The sequence below is a fragment of the Lepidochelys kempii genome, chromosome 7, assembly GCF_965140285.1.
Source record: "Lepidochelys kempii isolate rLepKem1 chromosome 7, rLepKem1.hap1, whole genome shotgun sequence".
In the NCBI taxonomy this organism is placed as follows: domain Eukaryota; kingdom Metazoa; phylum Chordata; order Testudines; family Cheloniidae; genus Lepidochelys; species Lepidochelys kempii.
The window spans coordinates 16,796,673-16,814,750 of NC_136386.1; the positions used below are offsets into that span (position 1 = coordinate 16,796,673).

General features: G+C 40.5%; 1 protein-coding gene across 6 annotated transcripts in view; it reads left to right on the forward strand.

Moving 5' to 3' along the window:
• GRM7 (glutamate metabotropic receptor 7) overlaps positions 1-18,078 on the forward strand; it is a 538,026-nt gene that overhangs the window by 41,985 nt on the left and 477,963 nt on the right. The window lies entirely within an intron of this gene.

The following is an 18,078-nucleotide window of genomic DNA, read 5'->3' on the forward strand; positions in this document are numbered from 1 at the left end:
GCCATGGAGGAAAATGCTTACTACCTTAATTAGGCCTTGCGTTACTGGAATTATGTATGATATGTTAGAGGAACACCTATCAGGGATGGTCTAGATAATACGTAGTCCTGCCATGAGTGCAGGGGACTGGACTAGATGACCCCTTGAGGTTCCTTCCAGTCCTATGATTGTATGAACTTACAGGACAAGGAGAGATGGAAATGGAGACAGATTAAACCAAATATATACTGCTTGCTTAAGGATGAAACCTTTCTAATGAATTGGAAATTTCACTGAAGGAATTCATTCAAAGGTGAAGCTACCCTAAATTACCCTCAGTTGGATTGGGATGTTAATTACAAGTTCCTGCATTTTATTTTTAGTGTGAATGTCAGTGAGACATACAGACAGCCGAACTTTTTCCTTTATTCCCAACCCAGAGGAGAAGAGAGAGAACTACAGACCAAACTGGAGGGATTGCTGGTAGAATATAGAACTGTGAAAGAATAATTGTCCCTTACAAAGGAAATAACAAAGGCTATAGGACCCGGCTGGTGGATATTGTTAACAATGAAGATGTCATGTAAAGCTAAAATCATAGCTTGTAAGTGGTTTCTAAATGGGAATCATGTCAGTATTTCTGAGGACATTATGTAATCAAACTTCCAGAGAAGTGAAGAGAGAAGGAAAAGACTAATGAAGCCTTTCAAAAGTTTTTATCCACAAAGTTCGAAACCTTTTGTTTCTGAAGAACAAGTGACTGAGTATACAAATAGTTCATGAGTGAAAATAACATTATTGAGATTCCCCTTCAACCTGTCCCTGTCCCAGATCTATCATTTCTTCACCCCTGGCTCATAGTGCCATTTTCTTTACCAAGCCAGTCCCAGCTCTACTCCTCAGGCTTCTCATCCTAATAGAGTCTCCTTGTCCAGCCAGTCTTAGTCTCCTGCCCTGGACTTGCTGTCAAAGTCCCAATTTTGCCTCTCCCTGCACCGAGTCCTAGTAAAGCAAAAGCTTCAAACATTGTACATTTACTTTGTACAAGATAGCAGGATTTGGCAAATCTCCCAAACTAAACAGCAACTAGTCCGAATTTATGCTATTAAATATCATAAATCAGTGCCAGACATTTCTGATTAAATGTGTTCCTACAGGGTTTTGTTACCTGGAAATACAATTAGGTGAAGAATTGTTAAATTGAGATGAGTTAGATGTTCCAAGTTTCCACTGTAACTTTGGGAAGCGGTGAATTTTAAACAGTGTTAACCGTGGTGTCCTAGCCAAATTCCAGTGCGGCTAGTTATATTTTGCTTACATTAAAAATAAATTCTCCTTTGGATTCAATTGGATAAATTTATCTCCTTTTCCAAAATTGTTGCATAGAATTGTCGTGTGCTGTGAAACACCAGCCGTATTTTATTTCAGAGACCACTGTATTCGAGCACTGAGAGATGCACTTCCTACATTTAGTTCATACAACATCTTAAATCAGTTGGAAATCCTTCTGGAAGAAAAACATAATTATAACTAGAAATGTACTGGTCATATTTAGCCTGTCCATGATTTCTACGGAGCAGCAAACATAGTGGTAGATATTTGTCCAACAAAGAAAAATACATAAGTTTATTGTAAAGAACATGTATTTTTCAGGGTGAATGAAGAGTACACAGTGGTGAAGGAGAGTGATTGATTGATCTAAACATTTTTATTCCCATATAAAGAAAATAATTTATCTGTGTGCTCCACTTCACTCCACAGGATTGAATCTGACTTGCTCAATGTGTTCCATAAGCGTGTATTGTTAGCAGCTGAAGGAAAGTCTCCTTTAGCTCAAGTAGCGTGTGCAGGGGATTTTGGAGCAGGTAGTGTTCTAAATTTGATACTTGCTCTTGTTGGGAACTTCTGAACAGCCGTGGTGCAGCTTAGTCACGACCACACTGATCCTAGTAGACAGTTATTTCTTATGTTACATACCTACCATAGCGATGTGGTAAAACAAGATTTTATAATCCTGAATGCTGAGACATAATTTCCTTTTTACATAAAGACAGAAGTTCAGATGCTCATCTGAAGCTCATTCATGCTTCTGATTATCTTAGATGTCAAGAAGGAAATATCACTAGGAGAAGATTTTTTGGGACTTCATTGTTCTGGCTGAATTGAAAAACCTTTTTTTTTTCTTTTTTAAAAGCCTCTTGTGTTTGTCGTCTTGCATGTTAGGTCTCAGCTGATGCCGAGAAATCAGCCAACCCTCCCCCCCTCCCCCCCCAGCCCCAAGACTAAATAAATAAATATTAACTGCACTTCCTCAAACCTCCCAAGGTTCAGTCTGGATTTTGGGACAAAAATTGGTCCCTATTATAATGGCTTTACCCATCTTCAATAGTAAAACAGTAATAAACATAGATGGCATTTTTCACCCAGGGATCTCAAATTGCTTAGTGAAGCTGTATTTTACAGACCTATAAGATGGAAAGATTAAGTGATTTTTCCCAAAATCAGCAGCAATGCTAGGCCCCCATCCTGTGCTAACACTAGACTGTGGGGTCTCCCAGCAATAATGCAATTTGTTTGGTATAATATCCCAAGCAGGGGAAAAATACATTTGGGAAGTCTGGTCATGTAAGTGCAGGCTTTATCTTAGTAGTAACCTACCTAGAGATCTCTCATCATACTGTATAGCTGTAAGATATCTCTAATCACTTGAACGAAACTGACTGCCAGAGTCCTTTTTGTATGTCTCAAAATTATGCATAAGGAACTGTGCTCAGTGAGGCATGATGCTTGTAAAGAATCTTCAGTCATTAGTTCAGTTTGACTCAACAGGATTTTGGAGGGGACAGAAAGTAGGAAAATATTAGATTATTTTAGCATTTGAAGAGATGCGAACATTTACACAGTTTGCCACTGTCTGCTCTGGAGGGGCAGCCACACTTGTATTCACTACAGTTTTGTACTCTCATTACTCTTGAAGAAACAGAACATTACACAGGTTGTAAAAAGCTGTGCTTTCTCCTGGACTTACAGGATTTTAAACCTGTAGTGTTAGAGGCTAGTTTGACCTCTCATCTTAGAGTACATCAGGAGCCAAAAATGGAAGCAAAATTAACCCCATTGAACATACTGGGCTTGAGCCAGAGCTTATTGAAGTCAATGGAAATGTTCTCATTGATGTTGATGGATTTTTGGGGGCATTGAATAAGCATTTCAATGAGAAGGTTTCCATCCCCAAACTAAGTTTGCAAAGTTATTTTACTGAAGTTGGATGAGGTGTCTAAATGATCCTTTTATTATTTATTTCAGGGACACATAGAGACCCTAGCTGAGACCAGGACCACATTGTGCTAGGTGCAGTCTGAATACAGAGACAGTAACACAGGTCACATGACACATACACAGCGGGATAAGGTATCTTGTCACATTTTGGTGACAGAGCTAGGAATAGAAACCAGGTCTCCTGAGTGCTAGTCCTTAGTCCTACCCAGTGAAGTACACGGTGATAGTTAGCCACTTGACTATCCAGTGATGCTAATGCTAAGTTCCACTGCAAGGAAAGATGAGCAGTGGTGAGCAGCATTTTTGTTGGCACTTTATATCACTCTTCCTTCTTTCTTTGTAGACCACAAGCACACAATCCAGATACTAAGTTATGGAATCTTTTAGTAACATCTGTCACTTTGGCAGGCTTTGCAGACAGTTGTGTTTAGTAGTTTTTGAACAGATTGGGTTTCACAATGGCTGTTTTAATCTATCGGGCACTATTTTCCTTTGACTCATCTTTAAATAACTTTGTGCCAGTTTGATTTATTTGTAAGCTCTTATAAAATACATACAAACAAATCTGTTTGTGATGAAATGTGGTTTTTCTCCATAAACTATGCAGACTTTCCCTCACCCTCCAAAATTAATTTGTGTAGTGTCCTCGATTATGTGACTATCCCTGTTCAGAAGTAATTTACAAGACAAATGAGAGATCTAAAACAAACAGCAACAAACAGCCCCCCCCCCACACACACACAGAGTTTAGGATTAAATTGAAAACGCAGTACAGTATGTGATTCAGAAGTACTGTGGCTGGAGTGTTTAACAAACTTCCCCAGTAATTAGTAACACCAATTAATTCAAAGCAGACCTGGATTGAGTGTTGGGCAAAAATAAATTAGGAGTTCATATGATGAGCTCCAACAGGATTTGACTGATCTTTCCTGTACTTGGTTGGAATGAATTTGATTGGACTTAATTAATGTGTTATGTTCTGTCTTTGATATAACCATTGCACTGTTATTGCTGTACAATTCTGTACAACAGTTGTGGGCATTTTTGCACCTCCAGGGTAAGGCTGGCTTATAAAATCAACAAATTATGGGCCATATAGTAGCACCAATTTGGTCATCATTGGACTTTCTGCTTAAAAATAGATGCATTGATATAGCCCATTTCCCCACCACAACCACACACAATTTCTTTGTATGTTGAGGGTGCGGGGAGAAATACTGCATGAATTATGTAAATATAGATAGCATTATATGTGGGCGAGACCGGAGAGTTGGCAGCAGAGTTTAAGGTTCTGATCCAAAGCCCATTAAAATCAATGGAATGATATCCATCAACTTCAGTGGGATTTGGATCAAGCCATAAACAATCAACAGTATACACAATAACAAAATATGAACACAAAGGCCTGATATTTGTTTAAAATGGCAGAATTACATCTTTAAAAGAAACAGATGTATACTGTGTCTCTTGAATTTGCTTTTTTCCATATCTGTGTTAGACTCTCCTATAATCCAGACTTGCTGCGGTGATATCTACACAGCATTTTGGACTGAGCAGGAGCGAGCCTCCCAGCCAGGGTTGACAGACTCAGGTTAGCGTGGGTTGTGCTGGTGCCTTTAAAGATAACTGTATATACAGCGCTTCTGAAGCCATGCCCGCTCCTAGGCTTCAGAGTCCGAGCTCCAGCCCAAGGCACAACTTCAAAGCATTGTCTGTACAATTATATAGAGAACACTAGCGTGAGTTCTGCTAACCCAAGTCTGTTGAGCCAGATTGGGATGCCTGCTCCTGCTCAGTCCAGACTGCTGTGTAGACATACCCAACAGGGCCTTATTTTGGTACCTTCCAATAAAGCAATTTTTGCAGACTGGTTTAATCCCCATTGTGATTGGCGGGGTGCAGGGCTATGTTAGAAAATGTGGACAGGAAGCAGTGCAGATGAATCTGTCACTCCTTTCTGTGGCAGATAGAGCTGGATAAGAAAAACTATTTTGTGAGCCATCTGTTCTCATCTATTTAAGGCCCATACCTAGAGGCAAATAGTAGTTATCAGTTTGAGCTAGTCTGAAGTTAAGGAGGATAATTTGTTACAGCTGCTATCAGTTTCAAAAGTGATTAAAAATGCTATCTACTGAAGGTGCTGCTTCGAGGCAAAAAATTCACCTAATGTGGTAACAGTGCCAGGCTCAAGCATAACCTGAGGAAAACTAGGACTCTGGAAAGTTGTGGGCATTTTTGTGGCAGTTCATTTTTCCCCCTTTGATTATTTCGGGTTTGTGTCTCTCTCTTTTTTTTTTCACTTGACATGAATTACAATTATTCTACCAGCTGTGAATTTTAGGCATATGGAAATATATAGTATTTTCTTCCCCAACTTATGATATAAAACCAAATTTCATTATGATGCATCCCATGAAGCTAGTTACACTCACCTTACAGGACTGTATCTCTCCAAATGAATACAAGACTCGCTTGGTAAAAGTCTACCACCTGCCTTATGCCAGAGGGCCGACTACATGAGCATAATGGTCCTTTCTGCCCTTTTGTCTCTGAATCTGTGTAACTCTTGCAGTGCTTTTGGCGGCCTATGTCCTTTCTAAAATAGTGACTCCATCTTTGGAAGTTAAATGTGCTTAATTAACAGGGAAAAGGAAAAGCTTTCTGTTATTGGGACACTCTCCATATTTTTAAACTAACAGATTACTTGGAGTCGTAGCCTCAGTGGGTGCAAGAACACGTGTGCAGGTAATATTCTTTCTGAGGCTCAAGTCCCGCGGTACTACTCTTAGACAGATGCTGACTAATTTGCAGTATTGTCTAAAGCAGGGGTCTCCAAACTTTGAGACAAGGGCCATATTAGATTTTTGAAGGGGCTTCGTGGGCCGAAGCAACTGTGGAAAAAAATTAAATATATGCAAAATCGTTAAAAAAACAAAACTACTCTGTGTCAATATTGCATTAAATTCTAAATCAGGCTCCCCTTTTTGGGTCTGCTCTGCCCCGTGCCTGCTCCGTTCTCCCTGTGCCTGCTAGGCATGCCTGCTCTGCTGAAGAAAATGACAAAGGATCGAAAGTTTGGCTGTACTTTGGTAAGAGAAGCTCCAGGTTCCCATTGTTGCTTGGGACTGTTTGGTTCTATTAGTGCTGTAGTTAAAATGTAACCATTATGAAATTGTTAATTTCCATCTTCTTTACTCCATTTATTGGAGATGTAATTAAGCATCTGGCTTGTGTTTTTACTCTAAGGCAAGGGCCTCGGCTGCAGCAGTAAGTCTCTCCTAAGTTGGCTCCCCTTTTGGGGGGACACTGGCTCCTGGGGGCACTCACCCCTCCACACAGCTCAGCTGTGCTGCTGCCCTGCGTGAGCTGCTGCTGGCGGGCCCTCCCCCCTGCCTGCTCAGGGTGCCTACTCAGCCATTTGCTTCTCCCCGTTGCCTGGAGGGCCGGACAAATGGAAGCCCTGGGCCGGATCCGGCCCGCTGGCAGTAGTTTGGAGACCCCTGGTCTAAAGGAAAGCTCAAGCAAAGAATATTATTTGCCAGCATTCGAAGATGGATATATAATGACTTTTGCTCTCCTTCAAGTGCACTTGCAGATTTGCTTTTTTCTAAGTAGGATTTGTCTTGCTTGCTCTAAAATCTCATCAGCCACTGTGTAGTCCTAGAATGATCACTTCTAAAATGACAGACACACATTTTGTGAAGATAACTGAGGACTGATGATGTCATCCTTGCAGGCAGTTTCTGCATACAGACTTCAGAGTAGCAGCCGTGTTAGTCTGTATCCGCAAAAAGAAAAGGAGGACTTGTGGCACCTTAGAGACTAACAAATTTATTTAAGCATAAGCTTTCGTGAGCTACAGCTCACTTCATCGGATGCATGCAGTGGAAAATACAGTAGGGAGATTTTATATACACAGAGAACATGAAACAATGGGTGTTACCATACAAACTGTAACGAGAGTGATCGGGTAAGGTGAGCTATTACCAGCAGGAGAGGGGAAAAAAACCTTTTGTAGTGATAATCAAGGTGGGCCATTTCCAGCAGTTGACAGGAACATGTTCCTCACACGTTCCTGTCAACTGCTGGAAATGGCCCACCTTGATTATCACTACAAAAGGTTTTTTTCCCCTCTCCTGCTGGTAATAGCTCACCTTACCCGATCACTCTCGTTACAGTTTGTATGGTAACACCCATTGTTTCATGTTCTCTGTGTATATAAAATCTCCCTACTGTATTTTCCACTGCATGCATCCGATGAAGTGAGCTGTAGCTCACGAAAGCTTATGCTCAAATAAATTTTTTAGTACTTGTGGCACCTTAGAGACTCCTTTTCCTTTTGCATATAGATTGTTACAGTGACTATGCAAATGAACTCTGATGTTATTTCAGAGAGGAACAAAAGATAAAAGGGTTAAGTCTACATGTGAACACTTGCAAATCAGTGGCCCAATCTTGCAGATTATTTGTGAAGTCATGCTTCCTGCTATGAGTTATCAGCCTGGTGCTTCCTCGAGATGATGATGTAAATTAGTAAGCATCATAGCATGTGCCATGTTTCCCTTTTTGGACCAAGTAGTTAGCCAAAATTTGGGTCTTTGCTAGGATGTTTCCATTAGAATGAGAAATCAGTGATATAAATGAGGTATATTCTTGGTGTGATGCTTTATTTACAAACATACATGAAATACTGTTTCCCTGAATACAATAGAAACAAAAAATAGCAGGCAATTGCTTTGCTCAGAAATCCTTAAGTCTGACACTCCAGCGTGCTTTGTGCTAAAGAACCCATTACTTTGCTTCCTCTCAGGGTCACACTCGCAACAACATCTCCTGCCTCCAACACACACCGTCTACACAGCTTAGCCTAATACCTAGACCCCGAGGTGTTTTCACTATATAAAGTGTCTTGTGGCCCCTCTGAGCCTGAAAGAGTGTTTGGCACAGGCTTTGCTTTTAAAGAAGTCTGAGTGCCTGTGGATCCAACACTCCCCTGCTGGCAGCCATTAACATCTTCTTCCAGCGTAACATACCCTATACAATTTTGTTATAATCCTATTTATTTATGGCTGAAAGAGAAATTGACATAAAACCTTCACGTGCTTTGATCACCTAATATTCATCCAAGATCATGAACCTTGTAAAGTAAGGAAAGTTAGTAAACAAACAAACACCACCACCACCATCAACAATATGCTCCCCCACCCCTGCACACAGCCTATCTTAGTCTTTAGCAGGTACAAACATCAATAAAATTCCATCCTGTCCTCACTCTGAAAGACAAACAATATCAAAAGACAAAATAACCAATTATAATAAAGCAACAAAAACATTCTTCTCCTTTTAGAGGCATTTGCTGAATCTTTGTGTAGTGGAGCGTATTCCTTCCTGAAGATGGTGGGCATATCGGGGGTGTAGAAGCCCTTGCTACTCCATGAAATTGTGCATGTATTTTCAACTGTGAGGTCCATATCTAATTTAGAACCAGGCCTCCTGGTATTTCATATGGATGATTACTCCTCTTGAAGGACACTGGGTGCCTGACCTGAAATATTTGTCAGCTTGGCACTCTCCCAGACCAAAGAACTGAAGTGAATTAGTTTTGGTAGGAGATGGGAGCACTGCAAATGGAATGAGAAATTGAAAATTAAAGTGCTCCTGTGCATCAGTCTAGGTTAGTGTAAGTAAATGATACAAATTTTCATTGGACTGGAACTCTTTTGAGCATGCAATATATTAAGAGGTAATGCTCCTGGGGTGCTTTCCTATAGTAGTCACACGCTTAAGAATTGGAGGCTTCAGACTTTAGAAGCAGATCATACCTCAAGAAATCAGAGTATGTGACCCTTGTCTCTTCTAAATTACCCTCTCTGAGATAGATCATGGCCCCTGTGTAACTAGCTCAAAACAGCCAAAAGCATCCTTAGCTATTATCTGAGTAGAAAAATTCATGTGGTGATGTAGAGTCAGAAAAAGCAGCTCTTACTCACCCTTCCTGGTTCCCTCCTGAAACAGGATATGATAGCAAAGAGGAGAGTGTGGTACTCCGGCACTAGAACAGCCCTTTTGGGGGGGGGGATTCTTGAAACTAGGTACAAATTAAAGCAGCCCTGAGGCTTGTGTAGGAGCTGGACCAACTCCTAGCTAGCCCCAGAATCAGGGCAAGAGAGAAGTGGAGTACAGCAATCTTTTTTCCCCATTGAGTCCTGCGCTGAGCAGAGCTTGACCATGACCCATGGATCTAACCTACTTTGTATAAGAACACATTTGGCCATATTCAGGTCTTGCTGGTTATGCAGGTTACCCACAGTCACTCCAGTGATGTAAATACTAATGTGCAAAAGCTTGAAGGGCAGTGATGATAAACTACCAGAAGTCAAGTAGTTGCTGCCTGACCATTGTTCATCACTTCAAAGTATTCACAAGTGATTATGCTCTACTGCAGGGTAAAGTATTTTACAATCACATTACATTATTGTCTTTGGACTTCTGGCATCAGATGTTGTCTTCCGAGTAGTTATGTAATGAGTCCTCTGCATGTAACTGTTACATAATGGTTAAATCAAAATCTTCCTTCCATTATACAACACTTGCCAATAAAACAGAGGTTTCTTATGGCTTATTACTCCTTCCATTCTTACAACTATTGCTTTATACCATCTTGTGCTAACTTTCCAGCTGGACAGTTAAGTGCTCTGCTGCCCTTCACTAGGAAAACAATGTGTTAAAACCTGAAAACTTTGGGCCAGGCCAATTTGTATTTAAACAATGGACACTAATATGAAAACATGATGAGCATTATTGTCTATTTTAAGTAGTAATTACCATAGTAACTGAACACTTCACCATCTTCAGCGTATTTGTCCTCACAAAGTACCATAATCCCATTTTAGAAATGGAGAATTGAAGCGCACAGACACTAAAGGTATAGCTACACTGCAATGAGACACCCATGGCAGGCAATGTTCCCTCTAGTTTTTAACAGGCTGTGTGTGCAAAAAATTTCTTCTGTGCAAATGTTTGTGCACCTGGTGTTTCACCGTGGGCGCGGGGTTTCGGATCTGGGTGCGTGCACACAGCTTCGAGGGAACAGTGGTGGCAGGCCCGTGCTAGCTGAGTCAGGCTCACAGGGCTTGGGCTAAGGGTTTTTTTAATGGCAGTGTCGACGTTCAGGCTCATTCTGTAGCCCAGGCTCTGGGACTCTCTCTCAGGCTTCTAGAATCTAGGTTCCAGCCTGAAACTAAATGTCTACACTGCAATTTAAAACCTCCTCTGCCAGAGGCCTGTGAACCTGAGTCAGCTGGCACAGTCCAGCTGCAGGTTTTTAACTGCAGTGGAGACGATCCCTTAGTGACCTGCTCAAGGGTCATGTAAAAAGTCCTGTGTCACAGCAAGGAGTTGAAGCTGGGTCACCTGAGTCTCAGGCTAGTGCCCTAACTGCTGGACTGTCCTTCATCTCCATGGATTCTCCTTCTTGTCAGCATCACCCATTATTGCAATGACCTCTTGATTCTGTAGTAACTATGGGGTAGACTGACCTGCAGAAGGAGACCTGGAAGGAACTATGGCTCTGAAGTTCATCTAGTGGTTTCTTTCCCCTTTGGCCCTGGAGGAAATAGCTCATTGCAGCCCTTTAATGGATGCAAGTTAATGACCCCACCCTTGTGTTGGCTCAGCTCTGCTGGCCTGTGTGTTGGGGCCGGTGGCTCTGCTAGCTCCCTGATGGGAGCACCACACAACCACCCTGTTCTCCCCGCATGCTCCAGCTCTTAGGGGAGTGCTAATGCTGCCATGGAGGGAGGCTGGGGGAGAGGATCACAATCTGACCCTGTGTTACTTCTGAAGGACTATGGATTTTATTGAAGAAAAATTGATAATCTTCACTTCTGTGGCTACTGTCACACGAAGATCACAAGTTGGTTTGTAAATATTTAACCACAGAAAATCTCTAGCTAATTGGTTGGATGAGAGGCAGGTAATCAGCACGTTTGTATTCCAATCCTGAGTTTGCCATTGACTCACTTTGTGACCTTGGGCAAATCAATTAATTTCCCTGTAACCTGGGTATAAAATCCACCTTTTGGAGATGTTGTGAGGTTTATTTCATGTTTCAGATAAGACACTGTAAATGCAAAGTATTATTAAATCTTAAACAGGTACTTAACTAGAGTGTGATCCTCTTGTAATGTACAGCAACTTCCTGTAGCTGGTAGAATTGCTTGGGGAATAAGTTGCTACTCAATGTAAGTAAGGGTATAGAAATCTGACCTCCGAGGATGTTTCCAAATAATAGGAGAGAGAGAGAGAGAGAGACACTAGTACTGCCTGAATAAACTTGTGATTCTACTGTCTCTCACTCTCCTCACAAGAATATTGTCACTGCAGTGAAAAATGCTATACAGCCAAGCTGCCCGAGCAGAACATTTGCAGGTAAACAAAGATACACTAAGTGCAAACCAGATTCTGAATAGCATCCCTTAGATGTCAGAAACATACTAGTAATGCTGTGACTGAAAAGCACCTACAGACTCAGAATGACATGAATACAACTGAAATTATATACTGACATCTTCCTGGCTTGTTGTGTTCCTGCAATGGTTAGCAGCACGGTTTGGTTTGGTTTTTTCCCCTGTGGTTGTAAGTGGATTTTACCCATTTCAATTCTTTTTCTTCCCTTTCTCGTTTATCTGGGCCATTTTATGTGTGTGTGTACACACATACAATTTTTTTTTTTTTTTAGTGATAGGTAAGGTTCCATCAGAGCACTCCCCCACAGCCTGAAAGCATGGAAATAAGAATTGAAGGGGAAAGTCTCTTACACCCCTTGTTTTTGTCACATTGCTGACACATCGATTGATGATAAACTCCAGTGATTCATAAGGCACTTGCATCGCCAACAGACTGAAGCACAACCCAACTTCATCCAATGCCTCACTTTAACACAGAACCTTAATGACAACCTTGTGCTACCTTGTATCAACAGATTAGCACAATTGACTGTCACACAGCCCATTCATTTGGGAGGCTGTTGCCTTAATGGTACTGAGGTTGCTATGTAAAGTTCCGCATTAGAGCGTGTGTTTGAAATTGGGGAACCTACTGCTAATCTCTCTGAACTTTTTTCCTAAAATGGTGGAGCTGCGTATCTGTCTCTAACTGCCTTCTAGGCTTGGAGCTCAATGCCTTGATCAATAATAAGAGTGGTGAAATGCCTGGACATATGAAGAGTCGGAGGGGAGTCTTCAGCTGAGGAGTCTGGGGTCTTTTGTGATTGCCCGGAGGGGAGTTATTGGTGGCTCAAATATTCTGAAAACCTCTCACATTGTTAGATAAACACGATCAATTATAACTGGCAGTGCAGTCTGAGGTGCATATGGAGCTCAGCATGTCTCATGTTTCTTGCAAAAGTAGTTGGGGGGAGGTGAGATACTTCAGTAGAAATTTCAAATCATGGTGATTTTTGAACTCTTGTTCTCTATTGATCATTTTTTTTCATCAAATCACCATGAAAAATTCATAAACTGAAACAAGTTTACAAAACAAATAAAGCTTTTTAATTCCTAGTAAACTGAACCCTTCCTCCCAGCCTCTACTATGCTACCACAACCAGATCCGGCATAAACTATTCAAAACAAAACAAAAAAGTTTCAAAAATCAATTCTGCTGCAAAGTGACAAAACTGTAATTACATATCACATAATTTACAAAGCCCCAACTCTGAACTATTCATTTCCCTTCTTTTTTTAAAAGTAATCATAAGACACAAATTGTCATCATAACTACACTATGGTGAGAAATGCCTGTTTCATCACAACACAACTGAAACTCTGACCCATGGATTTTTTAAATTTATTTTATTGCTTTTTGTTACCTTTTTTTTTTTGGTATCACAAAATTTCTTTTCTAGGATGCTGCTAATTCGAAAATTTGAGCAGCTAGGATAATTGACATTGGGATATTTTGGTAATATATCTACAACTGCTGTTTCCTGGAAATGTTTTATGTGTAGTTTAACAGGAAAGTGAATAATAATTTACAGGAGAAGTATGCGTGTAGAACTGCATTTGAGGCTGATCAAGATATATAATTGATGCGTTCATGTATAAATTTTATATTTACATTTTGCAAGGGTTTTCTGATTACTGGTGAATTAGCAGCACTGGGTTACAGTTAAGGGTGTTGTGTTGTGATACAGAATGAATTTCTTTATATTTGATAAGAATATGAGATGTGTTCATTAAGAGGGCAGTGGCTGTGTGTCAATACCAGTGCTATAATGGGAGACTAGTGTCTCACCTTAATATATACTGCTCAGTGATATAATTGTACTCTCCATGGTAACAGGAGAGAATACACAAAATAAAGAGATTTATGCCATTTTTTTTCTCACAGATGAGGAGTTATTTGACCATACATCATTTCTGTATATGAGTGGTCTAAGCAGGGACAAGCTCATTTCATCCAGGCAAGTGAATCAGATGTTCTGGATCTTTAATTATGTTCAACACTAGAAAAAGCTTAACCAGTCATTCTCAACAACATGTTAACTGCCCCAGATTCCAGTGACCTGTTTAAGCAAGGTTTGCTGGTCTCAGGCTATGTCTACACTAGCACTTTTGTTAGGGGAGTGAAACCCCACCCCCTCCCCCCGACTGACAAGAGATTTGCTGACAAAAGCACCAGTGTGGACAGCTCTATATCAGCAGGAGAGCATCTCCCGGCAACATAGCTACTGCCACTTGTTAAAAGAAAAGGAGTACTTGTGGCACCTTAGAGACTAACCAATTTATTTGAGCATGAGCTTTCGTGAACTACAGCTCACTTCATCAGATGCATGCCGTGGAAACTGCAGCAGACTTTATATATACACAGAGAATATGAAAAAATACCTCTTCCCACCCCATTGTCCAGCTGGTAATAGCTTAACACGGCTGTTACTCTGAAACCTGCCACTTGTTGGGGCGGTTTAATTATGCTGGCAGGAGAGCTCTCTTCTGCAGGCATAGAGTGGCTACACGGGAGAACTTGCAGCAGTACAGCTGTGCTGCTGTAAAGTCCATAGTGTAGACATAGCCTTAGATCCTGGGGAAATTATTTCAAGTATCTATCTCCTAAAGTACAATAAGTAAGACCATCAATGGCTTTGCTGAGAGAAATTAATGTCCAGCAACCATTCTAGTGATTTCTACACTCCGTGTCATTACCTCGGGTATAATATGGACTGATGAACAGCTGTGTCCTGTCAGTTTTTCTACCTGGGGTGCTTTTTTTACTGTATCACTGTGAGAGAGATACCACCCCTGGTCTGCACCTTCACCCCAGACTCCTGCATGTAAGTTACTCCCAGTTATATTGTTTGAGTGCTATAGCCAGCCACTCATGAATTAGACTGCAGAACAACACCAGCAAATGCCTAGTCCCAGACATTCCCCCAGAAATCTACATCATGTACTGCCCAGCTTTCTCCTGGACATAACAAGCTCATAAAGTTTGTCATTTTATTAATAGAAAATGATATGCACAAATCCTGTTAACCCAAATGGAGTTTCCCAAACACTGCAGTCCAAACACACTGGTTTATATAAAACAATAAAACAAATTTATTAGTAACAGAAGGGTAGATTTTAAGTGACTATAAGTAATGAGGCATAAGAGTCAGAATTGGTTGCAAGAAAATAAAAATAAAATGCAACTAAGTTAATTCAAAGCGAACATTTGACCAAATGTTTCATCAGTCTTATTGGTTGAATTTCTTTCAGCCAGTGATTCCTCCCCCAGTCCAATGCTGCTTTCTTTGTTCTTCAAGTGTTGTCGATGCTGGGTAGAGAGATTGGGAGAGAGAATTCGGGGTATCTGCTCTCCCTTCCTTGAGAATCCTGTGAAGTTCAGGACACAAAGTCTTAGTGAAAGCAAACCCCAACCTGTTTCTTTGTCCATATATAGATTTTTTTTCACTGACCCCCTCTTTCCTGCCAAAGAATGGTCACTTAACTAGGTGATGGTCCATTTGATTTTGTTGACACCTGGCTGAGGCATCAGCTAGCCTTTTCTCTGGGGTACTGGATTGTGACTTCTCTCCAGACTTGGAACATGTCTTTATTAATATTATACAGTAGAATTTTATAACTTTACATACAAGGTTGCCACACATTATACCAGGACAATAATCAGGAAATTGAATTTTCAAGTGATACCTCACAAGGCATACTTCATACAAAATTTACCATAATCTTATAAAATGGGTCAACGTAGGGGTACAGACTCACACCCATATTGGTATGCAATATATATTATTCCCCTGTCTCTGTCATTGTCTTTTATTTTATCCTTTGTTCAAGTGAAAGGTGCTGATTGGACACCAGATTACTTTAAATTTCCCCGATGAATAGGTTAGAAACCTCCTGTGTTTCTGTCTGTCTGTCATTCACCCCACTGAAGATCACGTGAGACAGAATCTGCACTAATGGCTTTATAGATGTGATCAAATTTCTGCTCTTCCCAGGTAGAGCAGAAAAGTGAAGGAAGCTACAAAACATTAACGAAATATATACTGAAAACAGAAAATTAGGTTCTGGTCCACACAGGTCGATTGAAGTCAGTGCAGCGTTGCCTAAGTGTAGGTGTCCAGTCATGCTGAGCAGCTTGCAGGATCAGGTACTTGATATGGATGTGCCATTTGAACCCTCTACCTTTTTTCTTAGATGTAACATTAGTTAGTTAGCTTCTTAGAAGTTAAGTTAGAAGTGCTGACACCAAACTGATTCTGTGCTAACTAGAATAAAATTTGTTGAAAATAAATTAAAAAAATAAAACTTTTACATACTTTAATCATCACCATAACTACCTGCCCTCCATGTAGAGTCCTGAATGTAAATTCCTCTTCCCATACTAGATTGTTCCCTTGTATATAGGGCCTTATCCCAACCATAGTAAAGTCAATGAAAAGACTCCAGTTGACTTTAATGGATTTGATGCAAAGACCACAGGAATTATATATTTGTTTCTTAGGTATCCTAATATGATAGCCGACATCCAAAAGGCAAGCAGAGGCATGGGGCTAATAGCCCACCCTGGGACAACTGGAGGGGATAGGGAAAGCCCTTGATTATACCACCAACTAGCTATGATGTTTGAAAAATGGAATGGCTGTAAAAGACATTAACAGAAAGTAATTGTCATTTAATTCTGGGGTTGGCAGGAAACCAAACAGAAGATATGTTTTATTTCAGCAGCTTTTGAATGCTTGGCATTTCAGAGACCTTGCTGAAAGTCTCATGCTCAGTTGACTTGAACCTATATGAAATTAGCCCCATCTTCAGTTGCTGCTTTCATTGGGCAGTGCCATGAAGCAAGTTCAAGGGGGCAAGTGCTTGTATCTCCCACACTTGAGCAGATCATCATCTTGCCAACGACTGAGGAGCTGTAGAATGGTGTGTTTAGGATTTCAGTAGATTACGTTAAAAATTAAAGTAAATCTTAGGCACCAGTGACATCAGGTTTGCCTTCATCTTTTTGCTGTAACAAATTCAGTATATACAGTCTATGAATGAATTCCCGCTCTCCCACACGTTCTGTAACAATTTGTTAAAGCCACAGTTACAGACAGGCATCGTATCTCTGTGTGCGCAGCATTCTCATTAAGCTAATGAGCAAAATATGACCCAGCACTTAAGATTTATACACATAAAACAAATATAATGAAAGTACCAAATGTTCTGGTGTACCTGTGAGTGTAGCTGAATCACTAATATTCAGGCTCGTCTTCCTCTCTTTGCAAAATTTATCATCCTACATGTTCTAAAGCTTGTTCTGCAACATGCCTTTGTTGTTGTCACATTTTTAAACCTTTATTTCTTATGCAGATTTTCTGCTTAATAATATGCTGGTCGTGCCTCAATCTCTGGCTGATCAACATGTAAGATTGCGTGTAGCCTCTGAACTGTTCAGTTGCATCTCACTGTTGTGTTCGCTCATCATAGCTTGTCAAGATGACATTCTTACCTGCAGAGGAACATCAGAGTGGAACGCTAGTAATGAAGAAGAGATACCATTATTACATACAAATTAAGCTGTCTCTTAAAAGCTGGGGCACTCTGCTGTATATGTAGTTCTTCCCTGATCATTTCTAGGGCTTGTTTAAGATCTGTCATTCACCGTTGCGTTTCTTATTATTGTACCTTTCATGTGAAAAGAACACAGATTTACAGAAGACATGACTTAGTTTTTTTTTTTTTCTTAAATGTTTGTGGGAAGTAAATTATTCCAGTTTTGAAGGTGGGAAAACTGAGGCACAGAACAATTAAGTGATTTTGTCTAAAATCCCAGCAGTCCCTTTCTCTGACTATTAGACAACATAGGTATATTTCTTCATGGGATATTTCAGCAAAGCTTCATTTTTTTCATACCATCAAACTTTCCAGACTAGAACTGCATTGAAAGTCCAGCTGCATCCTGACTGGTAACATCACTTTTGTGCCTTCCATGAGCCCAAACAATCATTTACAGTCGTCTGAACCAACATAACAATGGTGGGTGAATGGAAGGATATTTATGCCTTAATTCTGAATGGCCCATTTGAAGTGGCCAAAGCTGGAATTCTGGTCAGAACTCTTATTTGAAATTTGGGAGCTTTAGCGCTCTGTCTTACCACTCGAACCATCCATTCTACAGTTTTATTTCTTGTCCAGATCGCTAACTGGAAAAGTAGGCCCATTATGGTTTTCTTTAGAGTGCAGCCATTCTCGTGGGAATTTGGTTGCAAATGGTTGAAATTTTGTGACTTGAGCTCTTTCAATCCACTGCTTGAGGGCAAAAGCCTAC